We start from the raw sequence: 14,342 nt of genomic DNA on the forward strand, positions 1-14,342 counted from the left end.
TATTAAAAGTTATACACATTTACTTGCAAAAGTTCATATTACGGCTCCAGGTAAGCTGAGGTCAAGTTGCTTGGGAAGAAATTTGCACTTAAATGAAGCAGCCTTTCAGCCTGACAAAGATGAAGACATTCAGCATTGACGTTTCCCCAGTGGGTCTGGGATCAGGAGTGAAGGGAGAGGCAGTGCCATTTCCAGGTGCCAGCACTGCTCACAAAAGTGAAGGCAGCTTTCTGAGCAAATAATTTCAGTAGAGCAAGAGGGAAAAGAAAACACAACCAACAACAAAATCCTGACCCAACAAAATATCATCCCACAGGCTGTAGCAAGACCAGACTATCCAAATCTCACCTGAATGAGGGCACAGAAGAGCAGAGGGAAAAACCCCAACTTCTTCATGTAGGGACTGAATAACTAGCACCATGTATTCAAGAAGGACAGCTTGTGCTATCATAACAGCTTTGAAAATAACTTTGCTTTTAGGAGAGGCACGCAGAAGACTGAAAGGGAGAGGGGGCACCGAAGGACCAAAGTATATACTGTACTAAACCAGAAATGACAAAACCAGCCTCTGACCAATATATTGTCTTTAGAAAATTCTAAGAATCTCTAAGTGCCTATTTATTTCCTCTCTTGATTGCTTAGTTCAATAGACAGAGTACTCTGTGCCAGATAAAACTGTCTCCCACATATCCCTCCTATTAGATAAGAAGAGAAAAGGAAACACAAGGAAAAGGAACAGCAGCATAATGTATGGTTTGAAAAAAAATGAAAACTTTAAACTGGCTTTAAAGTACACACCAATGAAACTGAGATTAAGGAAAAATTCATTATTGTCTGAATGATCAGACCTTTAGTGACCATTCAACAAACTGTGATACCACGAGGGGTCCAAAAATACTTCCCTGGGAAAGTGGGTGCTCTTTTCTTTATTCAGCAAGGGGTGATCCCAGCTCACAGTGAGCTGAAGCATTTTGTGTGTGCTTGCAGTGCAGGTCCATGGCAGGGTGAGGGACAGACCCTGGCCTCCACAGCACTTTTCAGGGACACTGTGCACTTTTTACTAAAACACTGATGACAACTAGGAGTCCCCAGTGAACCACAATTGCTTTATACGATCATAGCATACCCATGAAAGGTATCTCAGATAAAAATGTTTTTTCCCCAACAACCTGAAGTCTTATTCCATTATTTGCACTCAAAAAAAAGGCACACAGTACCCAGCTAGTTTTCATATTACCTCAGTATCTGCATCAGAGCCCCAGATTGCACCAATGTGTTTGTTCCATATTGTATTAGCTCCGTATTCAGACCTAAGCTGCTCAGTAATATTGTAACAGGATTAATCAATATTGTGTCCCATATTACAACTCTGCATAAACAAACCTTTAAAAATACTGTCTTACTCTAATTACAGTCTCTCATGATACTGTTAGAGGACACAGAAAAAAAACATAGGTGAAAGGACAGCACTTTTTGTTGTAAATTATCTGATCACAGCTCCCCTGTAAATCTGGGAGCTGTACATATTTGTTACACCTGAAAACAGTGAGAAGAAAGCTGTACAGTGCCTCACATCTTCTCTTACCATCAGTTACTAACAACGGATCTCATTCTGACAATGAGCTGGCTGAGGCTGAGATACTGTACCTCATTATCACACAGAAGTCTCCTGAATTACCTTCAAGATGTGCACGAGGAGTCACAGAGCACACTGGTAATTATTTGTGCCACAGCAGTGTGGTGTGTTTTACAAGGGACAGTCAAGGACTCAAGCAGAATACCTGAAAGGACTTCTTTTGATGTGTTGCCAGTTTAGTTGAATTTAAGAACACATACAGGTAAAGAAAAAGTGTTCAATTATCCTATAGGGATTTTATTCTACACTGTGAGATGATGTGTAATTAGATTCTTGCAATGCCTGACTACACTTTTGGATTTTTCAATTTAGGTTTGATTACCTGATGATTAATAAAATTTCAAATTTCAGTTCTGATCTTCCTCCATAGTTTGCAAGTAGGAACAATTTCCATGACTGCAGAAGAACTTCAGCTCCTCCTGAGGAGAGGCAATCACTCCACAGGATTAGGAAAGCAATGCTGCTCACACCCTGCACTGAAAGCAGCTGTATGGGAACTGTCAGGATCACAATCCTTGCTGTTCATAATCTCTCTTTAGTCTGTAAAAGGGATAGGCTACTCACAACTCTAAGCATGCCTCTAGTTTCATTCTGCTTGTGGATGTTCCTCCCTGCATGCTGGAGATGCTCAGGAGACACAAACGTTTCCTTGAGAATTGTTCCCACTACGAGTGTCCCACTCTGTAACCTAAATGCAGACCTAGAGGGAAGCAGCTGCAGCCCTGCACCAGATGAGCCACAGCCTTCAGAGAAGGAGATGCCTGCTCTAAGGAGCAGCCTTTGGGGCACCCTTATCCACACCACATCAGGAAAATAATAAACTAGTAGTCCAAAAGCAGACAGTTGAAAAATCAGGTTAAGATAACTTACGACTTCAACCACTACACAACCCTCATTAAATTCAGACAGCCAAGGTTGGCTTGGGAGCACCAAAGGATTTAATGTACAGCAAAGGACATATTCCAGCCATAAATATATAAGACAGATGAAAAAAGGACAATCCAGTTAAGGTAGGATGTGCAGAGTGCTGGAGAAAAGATGGTGGCGAAAAAACTAAATGAGCTTTCAGCAAAATTTGAAAGGGGATGTGGTAGACGGAGGAGACAAGAGAAATACTGTGAGATAATGATTAATATCAAGGCCTCAAATCAGTAAGAATGGTTGGAGGGAGCATAAAATTCAAACAGATGAATTTATCTGATTTTTGGTCCTCAGTCCATGTGAATCATGGAAAACAACATAAATTTGACATGGGGAGAAGTAGTACTTCAGAGGGGCAGAAGGAAGACTGGAGGCAAGTCACTGCTCTTTCTATCATCTATCCAGTAGTTCCTCACTGTTTACAAAGTAAAAAAAGCAGCATTTACTGGACTGGATGACAAAAAGAATCTAAATTTTCAGCAGGAAAACAAAGCACTGGAAAGGCTGGATGAAATACAGGGAGACAGCATGGTTCAGCTTTGTTATAGAATGTACCAGACAGAACTGAGAATATCCTTACAAGCACACGTTGCTCTAGTGAGCTGTGTTGCTTTCATAATTGCAACTAATTTAGGCACTAGAATGTTCAGTCTGAAATGTCTGCTCATCACCATCTATCAAAGCCTCTTCCCCTGTCCCCCAGAGCCTGGCTGCAAGGCTCAGTGCAAAGTTTACCTCCAAGCCAAAGTCAAGGGAAAAGGAAGTCCCACTGTGCTGTGAAGAAGAGCAGCAGATCATTCCTTCTTTAAAATAAGCACTACTTTATGCTGGCTGATGTGGCTTTGTTTTCAAATTTAGCCAATCACCATAGAAAAGAACAATTAGGAACCTTTCAACTCAGAAAATGGAGCACACGCAAGGAGTTTTTGGACATTACCACAGGTTAAATTTAGTTTTCCAAGAGACATCCTAAATTTAGTTGTATTTTTTTTTCCTCCTTATAATATTTACAAGGCTCTTGCAATGGTGCCAGATTTCTACCTAAGCCCCCTACATACCAACAGAGATTTGAAATGTGAAGGATGGGAATGGAGCATGACAGAGACACTTACATCATTCCAGGGGTAACTGCTGTGGAAGAAGCATGTGGCAGAGCAAGAATGATATTCAATTTACCAACTGTCAAAGAATTTGCTAAGGAACACATAGATGAACATAAACACCCAGCAACATCCCTGAAACTTGTGATGCTTGGAACAGCAATGTACCATTAGCAAAAAACAACAAAGCAAAAGCATGAAAGACAAATCCTCCCTAGCATGTTGCCTCTTTCAGAAGACTGGTTCTCATTATGTTGAGCCTTCTGTTCCCAAATTCAGAACCTGAAAAAGCTATTTTGAGTATAAAAAAAGAAAAAAGGACTGTGTTTTTCAGCTTAAAGATGATGAATGCATCATTTGCTGCTAGAGGTAATGAGGATTTCAGTTGCTTTTGGCCCCTGTAGGATTTTCTGAGCTTTGCCAAAATGAACAAACAACAATCTGTATTAATGAACAACTCCAAAGGCTTGGCTAAGATGCATAGCTCACATTCACATGGAGTTCACTATTGCAGCACCATAAATTGTATGTGTTGTGTGTAACAGATTTAGGTGGCAAACAGATGTGCTCTAATGCAAGTTTACCTCTCTCTGTACCATAATTCTGCAGGAAAAAAACAGAAACCTTTGGCTGAAGGACAGATTGATGCACCTTCACCTCTTAAAGTCACTGCAGCACACACCATGCTCCTCCTTATCATGGCTGCAGCTTCCCTTGGCAGTGGAGGAGATGCAGGCAGGGCACAGACTGCCTTTGGAAAGCTCAGCACATGCAGTGCCCTGCACAGGGTCTGTAAAGGCACCCAGGCCATGCCATGGAAGGTTTCTCCCAGTGGGAGATCATCCCTTCTGCTGCAGCACTTCTGTCACAGCTGGAGGCTCCTGCAGCCAGACCTCTGTGGCACGGGGCACATGTGAAACACCTTGTGAAGAACATAGCCTGCTTTGCACAACTTAGAGCACAGCACCATGGCTAGGTGTGCTTTAAACTACCCTTCATGGGAACTGGTGAATGTAAAAGATATTCATGTTACCTGTGTACACACACAAGAATACCCTTATGAAACAAGGTGTAACACAGCAGCAGCAGCACCCAAACAAAGCAGGGTCTGGGGCTGCTTTTACACAGAGCTGAGTGAACCTGTTTGAAAAGGATAGAGCCAAGGACCTGAGGAGAGGAGAAAGCCAAGGACATTGGAAAATGCAGCAGTTGGATTGTGGCCCAAAGCAAACTTCCATGAGATGAGTTCCAGCATAATCACCACGTGAAAGATGAATGATGAGCAGAGCCCCACCTCCTCCTGCACTCAGAGGAACAACACTTTGTCTCTGCAAGAGTGTTACCCCCTGGGGTAAGCAGGTGGGGAAACACCCAGGCACCAAGTTTCAGCACTAATTTTTATAACTAGAACAATCCTGTAGGTCCTGCCTTTATGCTGATAGCAGTGTTTAAGAGTGGGTGTGAAGTGTACAAAACAGGTCCATGAGAGACACTGCAACTTCCCAATTCCCCATCCTCCTGCATGGTGGGGTGCAGTTTCTTCAGCCTGCAAACAGTACATGGATCTTTCATCTGACCATCCTCTGGTCATGCCACGTTCAGAACTGCATCTTACCAACAGTGGGATGAGATCAGTCACCTGAGAAAGGGCAGCTCTGCACCTAGCGGAGTAAAATCAGTGACTCAAAAAAGGTGAAATAAAACTATTATCCAAATAAATAAAGTCCTCCCCCTAGAGAGAAAGGCAGAATTCTGATGTAATGATAGTTCTTCATGCACAGTGCTCTTGAACTGCGTCCTTGCATGACAGGCAACCAGATAACTTGGAGGCAAATCAAGCCCAGAATACTCCTCTTTATTTTTTTTTAAAGACACTTATTTTGTATAGTACCACAAGAAAAATTTATGTCCCACTTCTCTCCCCTTATTTTCATGTGATCAACTGGAGTTTTTTTATTTTGGGGAGTGGAACAGAAGGAGAAGGAGGTGGCTGACGGGTTAGTAATTTACAGATCCATATTTCTTTTATACTGCAAGTATGTTCCATTTGTTCTGAAAATATGTAATGATCTAAAATGGGGACAATTTTAATGAATTGGATTCATAATATTTCATATCTTGCTGCCAGACTCTTAGTCAATCAAACTAATGTTATAAAGGAACAGCCAACAGCCAATTTTGACATCCTTTAAGCAGGTCAGTTATAAGCCAATTAGCTCTACCTACTTGGTCTCCAAGGTCTGAATAAAATATAGCCCATTTTGATTAGAAGCACTACTCCCACCAGTGTGCACATGTCTTAAAATAGACTGCAAAAATACTGAAAGCCCCATGGAATTGTTAGAGGAAGTCTCGATCCTACCGAAGTCAATTACTGTAACACAATCTCTCCTGACTTCTCACAGATTACGAGAGCTCCCAGATTCACACAGTGTCGTTCCAGTTTTATTGGACTGCAGAAAAACTAAGTGCTGCATTCATCAGAGCCCTTCCATCTGCTGAATACAACTTTTCTGCAACATAAGACAAATTAAAAGCATCAATCCTGAATTCCAGCAAAATTCCTGGAGAACTAACTTCAGCAAAAGGAAATCAAACAAAATTGCATTTATTTGCACCTCACATTAATTTCCCCAGTTTATTTTAACACAACTTTCACATTAGTAATAACTGTCAGATCCTCCTTGACTGGTTTGACAAGAAATGCAGTTATTAGAACTGGGTTAAATAACACTAATCAAATTATTTCTAAAATGAACTTTGCATTAACTTGAACTTATAAATTTTATTTTATTAATTAGTAAATATTTTTTTTCTTGTTAATCATGTAATATTTAAGAGCTGAGAAATATACAGATGTTTCTCTTCCCAAGAATCTCCTGCTTTACATTCCTTAAAAAATGGGTGGATTTTTTCATTATTTGTTCCGCTCTCCAATAAAATATAATCATATTCTTTGGAATCATACTGATGAGTAGGGAATGCTAGAAAATTCTTGTTTTCTATTAATACACTTAAAAGGACTCTGCATGTAACATATAGGGAGTAAGTCAGATTTTTGTTTGTTTTCCTTGTTTCTGCATAAGCCAAATTCCCAAATAACAGAACTTTCTGAAACCACACCAGCAGCAAATCCATTTTACTTCGTTTCACAACATGTTTGCTACTGTAATCATACAGTCAGTGAAAAAATTAGGAGAAAAGAGGTGAAAAATAAATAAATAAAGAAAAAAAAAAAAGAAAGCAAGAGAAAGATGTATGGCTAATAATCCAAGGGCACAAGAAGCAGTAAGAACAGGCTTCAGAACCATTTAGAACTGTCAAAAAAGCACCTTATGAAAAGCTGGAGGGGCCTGACGCCCAGGTATAGGGAATGGCACAAGCCATATGAAGCCAGATGGATTCCAGCCAGGCTGGCCTGGCCAAATGCACAAAGACATAACATGAGTTTGAATCCAACCTAAGAGGATTTCGTTGACAGGAACTGGAATTAAGATCATACAAAACAGCAAAAATGTAATATTGAGGGTTGTAAAATTTACTCATGCTCAGGAATGTAAATAAGCTGTTCTAGAGTAATTTAAAACAAAGATATAACTGTTTCTTACAGTGAATAAAGAAATATTGAAACCCCTTACCAAGGAACAAAAATACAACTTCCTTGATTTAATGGTTAATTATACTGAACCTAATTATTAAAATTCTTGATAACTGATGCAGTAGAAGCAATTGTATCTGCCTTCTGAAAATAAAAATCTGTCATAAACTTTTTCTGTAATACACCACCTTTTTAATTTTCAGATGATTGCCTGTCCTATGTCCATTACTCTCCTGCATTTCCACTGAGCTTTAATTAGAGTTGAAGTATGTCTTGATTTGCTTATTAAACATCAAGCAATTTAAAAGAAAGGGTCCTAATTTTAAATATGCAGGAAATCAGGAAACTGCATTTAACTTATTTCAAAAAACATAGTATTAAATCAAGTAATGTATTTTTTAAGAGAAAATTTCTGATCATTTTAAGGTATAAATTAATTTTTTACCAAGGCTGGGAAAAGCCTGACCTATTCTTGAAAATGAACCTAGGGAGCAAAAGGAATATCAACTACAGGAGGGCATATGTGTAATTTGCAGTCCAAGGTGCTTGTACTCTAATGGGTACATAAAAGGTGGAATGGCTGGAAGTTGTTCACACAGGCATGATCATTATTTCCATCCCAGAGGGACTTTCTTCAGAGACTTATCCTGCCTGTCTACACCAGCACCTTTGGTCTACAGCACTTATTTAACTTGAGGATAAAACTAAAGTCACTTGCAAGCCATCTATATGGATAAATGCATACATATTCTAATTCTTCTTCCCGGATATGGAAATGTGAAGAAATGTGTTCATTGGGTTTTTTTCTTAGCAGGACAATTTTGGGCATCTCACAAGTTGCTTTTTGGCAATATCAGAGCAAGGGATCTGTGGAGAAGGAGATTTAATACAGGTGGCCTTTTTTTCTAAAAGGTTATTCATTATAGAGAAGTGCAACCAACATGTTTGTGCATTTTTCATCGAAGAATCTTTCCTATTTCCTTTTTCTTACAAACAGCTGTCATAGCATCATTTCATTACGTAATCAGCTTTTCTCTACTCACATGCAGTCAACAGACATTGTAATTGCTAGTTACAGGCCTAATATGGGAAAAAAATAACCCTGGAATCAGAGAAATGGCTTAAAAGGAAATATTTCACATGAAAACAAAGTGACATTCTTAGACAGTGACAGAACATTCAAAATTTGATACGTCAAATTAGATACCAAGTCCCCCTACCCACGAAATGTTATGCAAGAGTTTAAGCGAACAGCACTAATCAGTACAAAATTAAATATCCTTAGCTTTTGCAGAGCTGGGGTTGTGTTCTATTGTTACATAACTCCATAAATTACTTGCTTTTTGACAGTCCTTAAGTCACTTCTTTTGGTATCTGAATGTAGCTACAGGCACATAAATTTGAACGTGTGATAATAGATTACCTAAGGCCAGACAGTGAATCAATGTCTAAGACAGAAGAGGAAACCAGGAATCCCAAGTACCTGTTGAAAGACAAGGTGACACTGCTCAGTGTAGAGAAAAACTATTTCATTTGCAGCCCATGCAAATATAAAGCAATTATGCTCCCCAAACTGGAGTTCTCTCCTTGAGATTATCTTAAACACATTGTGTATTCCTTTACCATCATTCTTAGAGAGGTAGGTGTGAAAGGATTAAAAGCACAAAAAGCCAGAGCTGAAACTCAAAGCATTCTTCACCAGGATTAAATCACTAATTGTTTGCACACTTCTTGCAGTGGTCCTAATTACACTGTAAACAAGACTATGTACAGGATCAGCTGAATTACTTAAACAATTTAATTACCCTGAAAAATGCTTATAAACAAGTCTATAGGAAGCCAACAAAGTGGCTTTGCAATTAGTACAGAAAGTTGAAGTCTAAAGTTGTGCCAAAATAACCCCCCCATACGGAAAATTTCTTATTTCGAATAAATGTGGTGCAAAATTTTGGGGCTGTCGAGGTGAGGGCAGGTTATTAACCACTTTTTACTTTTATGAACTGCAGAAAAACTATTTTAAAGAGTTCAGTACCTCTTTCCCCACCACTGCAACAATTATTCCCCTAACAAGCATCAATGGCACTAGGAAACCAGAGAGCTGGGAAGTAGATGACAGGGAATCCAATAGCTTCAAGGACCCTAAAACCTACCTACATTAGAAATTTGTCAGAGCTTCAGTGGGTTTCCACATGCTTCAGTTTCAACGAGCCTTCTTTTTCAATAGAAGCAAAAGCCTTCAGAAAATTTCCAGCTAGATTAACGAGAGCTGCTCCTTGCTTTTCAGATAGAATATAAAGTCACTTTAAGAGCATTTAAAACTGCTGTGGCTCATTGTCTTCAGCTGGGGCAATGTGAAGTGATAAAACCTGGTCACTGCCTGAGCCTGAGCAATGAACTTCTGTGAGAGCTCAGACACTATTTCTTTGGTGAGATAAGTAAAGGGGAAAAAAAAAAAAAGGAAAATTAAATTAAAAAAAAAAAAGTATTTTCCACATCTGAATGTCCCAAATGTTCCTAGCCTCCTTTGGGTCTGAAATTGCTCATTCTCAAGTCAGACCTATGACCCTACATTTTTTAACCCATGATTCTTGACAGCATCTGGTGCTCCCACTACCAGAAAATATTTCTGGATGTGGAAATGAATAAGACTTACTTAAGATGCCAAAAGACCTTTTTTGGCACTCATAGAACATCTCAAATAAGTGGAACAACAGTGATTTTTACATAATGCTGAAACATCATTTCTTTTTTTGTGTGCTGCATTATGTATTTCCTTTGGTATCTGGTAATAGCTAGAGATTGGTAAGCAAACTAAAAACCAAGTCTTTACAGAATTCAGTAGGCTCTCGATACATCCCAGGAGAGACATGGAAAATAATGCTTCACCTTCTAGAAAACTTAATGCAGTCTGCAAGGTAGGACATTCCAGGTACGATCTCTGCATTCCAAAGCAGCACGTTTGCACATGAGGCACCACCTCTGATACAGCACGAGCAGCCTCAAGGTTAAACAACCCCGAGGCTGAGAGCTGAGGCAATGGCTATGAATTACAGCTGGAGCCAAGCTGCACTTCCCTGGAAGCGAACTGGTGGCCCTCACAAGCACAGAGCACTGAAACAAATCAATTCTGGAATAGTAATACTGTTTCTGCAATTTCTAAACTTCTCTAGATTCATAATGGATAAATTTTCATCTCATAGAATCAATGAAAAAGGACTCACCATGTTTTCTTGGAAGAAGGAAGGAGTGATGTTTTCTTGGAAATTATGTCTCTTACCACCTTTGGAAAGCCTAGGCAGGTTAAACAAAAGTAGTGCACAGTGTTAATCAGTGCCTGACCAGGAGCAAAGGCAACATCATCCTTCTCAGGTGGGAATAAAAGTCTAAGAACATTCTCCAGTGGCAAGATGTAAATGAACATAGAAACATCAGATGCTCTGAGGGTGGGCACACCTCTGCTATAGAGACAGGCTGTGAGAGTTGGGATTGTTCACCTGGAGAGGAGAAGGCTCTGGGAGAAGCTTATAGCACCTCCCAGTACCCAAAGGGGGATACAAGAGAGCCAGAAAGGAACGTTTGACAAGGACATGTAGTGACAGGATAAAGGAGTTTCAAACTGGCAGAGGGCAGGTTTAGATTAAATATTAGGAAGAAATTCTTCCCTGTGAGAGGGGTGAGGCCTGAAAGATCCACGTGCATGCTGAATTTAGCCATTTTAAATGTGCTAATTTCCAGTTTAGAGCAGCAAACAAATTGGATGGCTCCTATTTGAACACTTCCCCTTAAGAGATTTGTCAGGTTTGGACTGAGTCCTCAGAATACACTGGGACTCCCACCAATGTAAGCTGCATGTGCAAACTGAAGGCAGCTCATGGTCCTGTGAGATAAACTGCTTGCCCTTTTATATCCTGCAGCACATAATTTGAAAAAAAAAAAAAAAGATCTGCTTTGCTTATTGCAATTCAAAACTGCAGTGTCCATAACATTTGAATCACATCTTGTTGCTAATCCTACTTATAATTCCATACTATCAGAAGTCCTATTTTAATGATTCTACTTTGATAACAGCCAAACTTCCTGACCTCAGCCATCAGATAGTGAAGTATCTCATACATAAGTGAATGCTCCAAGGCATCAGGTACTTCAGAAAGGCCAGGGGAAAGTGGTATTTAGATGATGACTGTGGCTCACATGGGAACCCATCATTCCCTAGATGAACATAAAGATGAAGGCAAGCCTTAAGGCACAACAGGGAATTTGCAGTCCCTGTAAGTTCTTTACCTCAAAAAACAAAAACCCTAAAAAATCAACAACCCAAATCAAAAATAGATCCTCACTGCCAATAACATGAGGCTTGTGCTAGATGCAGCCACCAACCAACTGCACTGGAACTGTTTGAGAGCAATCACCTGCCCTGCTCAGCAGGAGCACACCCACAATCCTGACAGTAGAAAATACAGAAAGCAGCAAAGAAAAAGAGGCGTGAATAAATCTTTCATCCTGTTAATTCTGGTAGATATCCAGTAGAGATGTGGAAACCCAAAACTAAATTTGGTTATAAAGACTGCTTTCTATATCCTAGACAAATATCTAAAGGCTAACACATATATTTGTATTTTTTGAAAGCAGCATTGTGTGGTCTCAGGAGATTGCAGCATTTAAATGTGGAGCATTTAGCTTTATAACTAAAAGTCGGAACAGGTCACGTCCATAGAGCCCAGTTTTCAGAAAAACAGGTATTCAGCACTTCCAGTAAATGAGGCGCAGTTCAAAGTGTCAGATCCCAGCCATTGGTAGTCACATCAGGAAATCCTGGCCTAAATATTCATCAAGGTAACTAAGGGTCTGCTCCATTATGATTCAGTATCTGGTGCCTTTTCCAACCATCAGAAGGAATGTTCAAAATGTCACCTAAGTCAAATATGTTCCAAATGTCTTGGAAACTGGGGAGAACAACTTGAGTGACCTGGAGGAGCGGGGATTCTGTTTTTAAATGTGATGACTGCAGCTGCCATTTGCTCTCTAGATCTTCCATTCAAATCCAAAGTCAGTCATACAATGGACTTCTATGGAGTGGGCTCTGACCTACACATATCTCAAGTACCAGACATCTTAAACAGCAACACAATTTCATGAACAGCAAGAATCCAGATAAATTTACATTAACTTCAGATAAAATCCTCTTATAAGCCAAACACCAGCTCTTATGGGATTTGTTCATCGCCATTGCCAGAATGTCCTGTAACATGCACCCTGACTCTGGCTGTGCAAGCTAAATTTGCTGTGATTAGTAGGGCTGAAAGAAAAACGACTGCACTAATATTCAAGCTGTTTGAAGAGAGGTTTACTGCCCCCAAAAGAATCATTTAATTATAACACACCATTTTCTTTAGATCTACATATAAAAGAGTTAATTTGCCTAAGCATGCACCAATGGGGCTAATGGATAAAGGTTTTTATTAGGGATGTGCCAAATGGTTCAATAGTTATTTGAATACTGTAGAGACCTCTCAAACATGTAGCTTTGGTGTGCAATAATTCTGTTCAATTAATGGTTTTATTTCCTTCACAGATATTCTTTCAGAAGTGCTTCATCATCCATGCAGTGCTGTTCAGAGACAAGCTGTAAACATTTTCTCTTTACTGGTAGGTTCTAAGGATATGATGCTGTTCTTTCACACTCCTGTACTTGATACGGGAAGAAACCTGCAGAGGAATACATAAAAAATGCTGTACAAATTCTCTTTGGACCCGAGTTAATTGGTGATAATATTGTTGCAACCAAAGAAATCACATCAGCTTTCAAACAGTCTCTAGCACTCTTTTCTCCACTTCAGCTCTACGTGGCAGAAGGTGGCACACTCAGCATCTCTTCCAGCATTAGTTTCCACAGACAGCCATTAATATGACTCTAAATCTCCTAAAGCAAATGCAGCTCTGATAGCTGTGCATTACTGCTGAAACAGCACACCTCCACATTAATCTGAGGTTTTAATAGCTGTCAGTAATAAATTAAAAAAAAACAACAAAAAAGTCTTTCTTCACCAAACCCACACAATTAAAGGCAGGCACAGCACAGCCCAATGCACAAATTAGCAGACATCACTGAAGTAAAACTCTTCCCTGAGTGGTCTCCTCGGCTTGTTGTTTCTGCCAATTGTTTCTGAACCCTCTTCCTTTAGTTCCTCTTTCCCTTCAATCTGAACTCTAAACAATTCCATCAATAGGGCTGGGAAAAAATCAGAGACTTGATATGGCCATTGCTATCCAGCTGTCAGCTGTCCTTGAATGGTCTCTGCCTTTAACCTTCATCCAGGTGGTTTATTCGAATGCTAGAGAGCAGCATTTGTATCAATAGACCTTCTTAGATGGTCTTAAGGTCCACAACTTCAAAAGTGTTTCAGTGCCTATCTATCATTGGAAAAAAAGTCTGGTAAATATTTATGCAAAGCTGTCTCCAGGAATTATTTATTAAAAATCTTTGCCTGTGTTACATTACAAAGATGTATTAAATCTTTATGTAAAAATATTTTTCCTATTCAAAGGGAGCACAGTTAAACTTATAATACTTGTGAATTATCTGCTCTGCGTTTAAGATTGTTAAGTTACATTTGTCATGATTTTTCTTAGCTTTCAAATGGAGTTGCAAGTAAACAACATGAAATGCTGCATGAGTAGCCCAACATGTATTGACAGAGAATATGAACATCTGAATAGGAGAAAAGTTTGAGATTCTCTCCAGGAGAATTCTTCTATCTCATCAATCATAGGCATCATGGCTCCAATACTACCTTAATTTAAAAAATAAAAATAAATCATTAACTTGGGAATACATATTTCTAAAATTAAAGGCTGTGGATTCCCATATCTGTACTCCTGTGCCTTCCTCTACACCTTGCTGTTTTTTGGCTGTATGATCACCTAGCCAGCAAGCATCTCATTTTCTGTACTGTACTACAGTTCCTGCCTTCGATACAGATGCTGAGAGACACTGGCCTCCTGCGTACAGGGAAGGGACTCTGCTTTTGCACAAGGCTCCATGACAACATTTTCCCTCTCTGAAACACCCTGGCAGCATTTTTAATTT

The 14,342-nt window shown here is 39.5% G+C and overlaps 2 long non-coding RNA genes across 4 annotated transcripts in view; one reads left to right on the top strand and one right to left on the bottom strand.

Moving 5' to 3' along the window:
- Positions 1-9,643: 9,643 nt before the first annotated feature.
- LOC138114788 (uncharacterized) lies at positions 9,644-14,035 on the top strand. The gene is made up of 4 exons (XR_011152812.1): positions 9,644-9,681; positions 10,088-10,170; positions 12,828-12,901; positions 13,886-14,035. It is a non-coding gene; the product is annotated as an uncharacterized lncRNA (long non-coding RNA).
- Positions 12,886-14,342, bottom strand: part of LOC138114787 (uncharacterized) — a 41,137-nt gene continuing 39,680 nt past the window's right edge. For 2 of the 3 annotated variants that reach the window (XR_011152809.1, XR_011152810.1), the window contains exon 5: positions 12,894-12,961. This is a non-coding gene — a long non-coding RNA (uncharacterized lncRNA). Of the gene's footprint in view, positions 12,962-14,342 lie in introns of all 3 variants that reach the window. The other variant, XR_011152811.1, reaches the window with a different exon arrangement.

This window comes from Aphelocoma coerulescens, chromosome 9 (genome assembly GCF_041296385.1).
Source record: "Aphelocoma coerulescens isolate FSJ_1873_10779 chromosome 9, UR_Acoe_1.0, whole genome shotgun sequence".
Taxonomy (NCBI): Eukaryota; Metazoa; Chordata; class Aves; order Passeriformes; family Corvidae; genus Aphelocoma; species Aphelocoma coerulescens.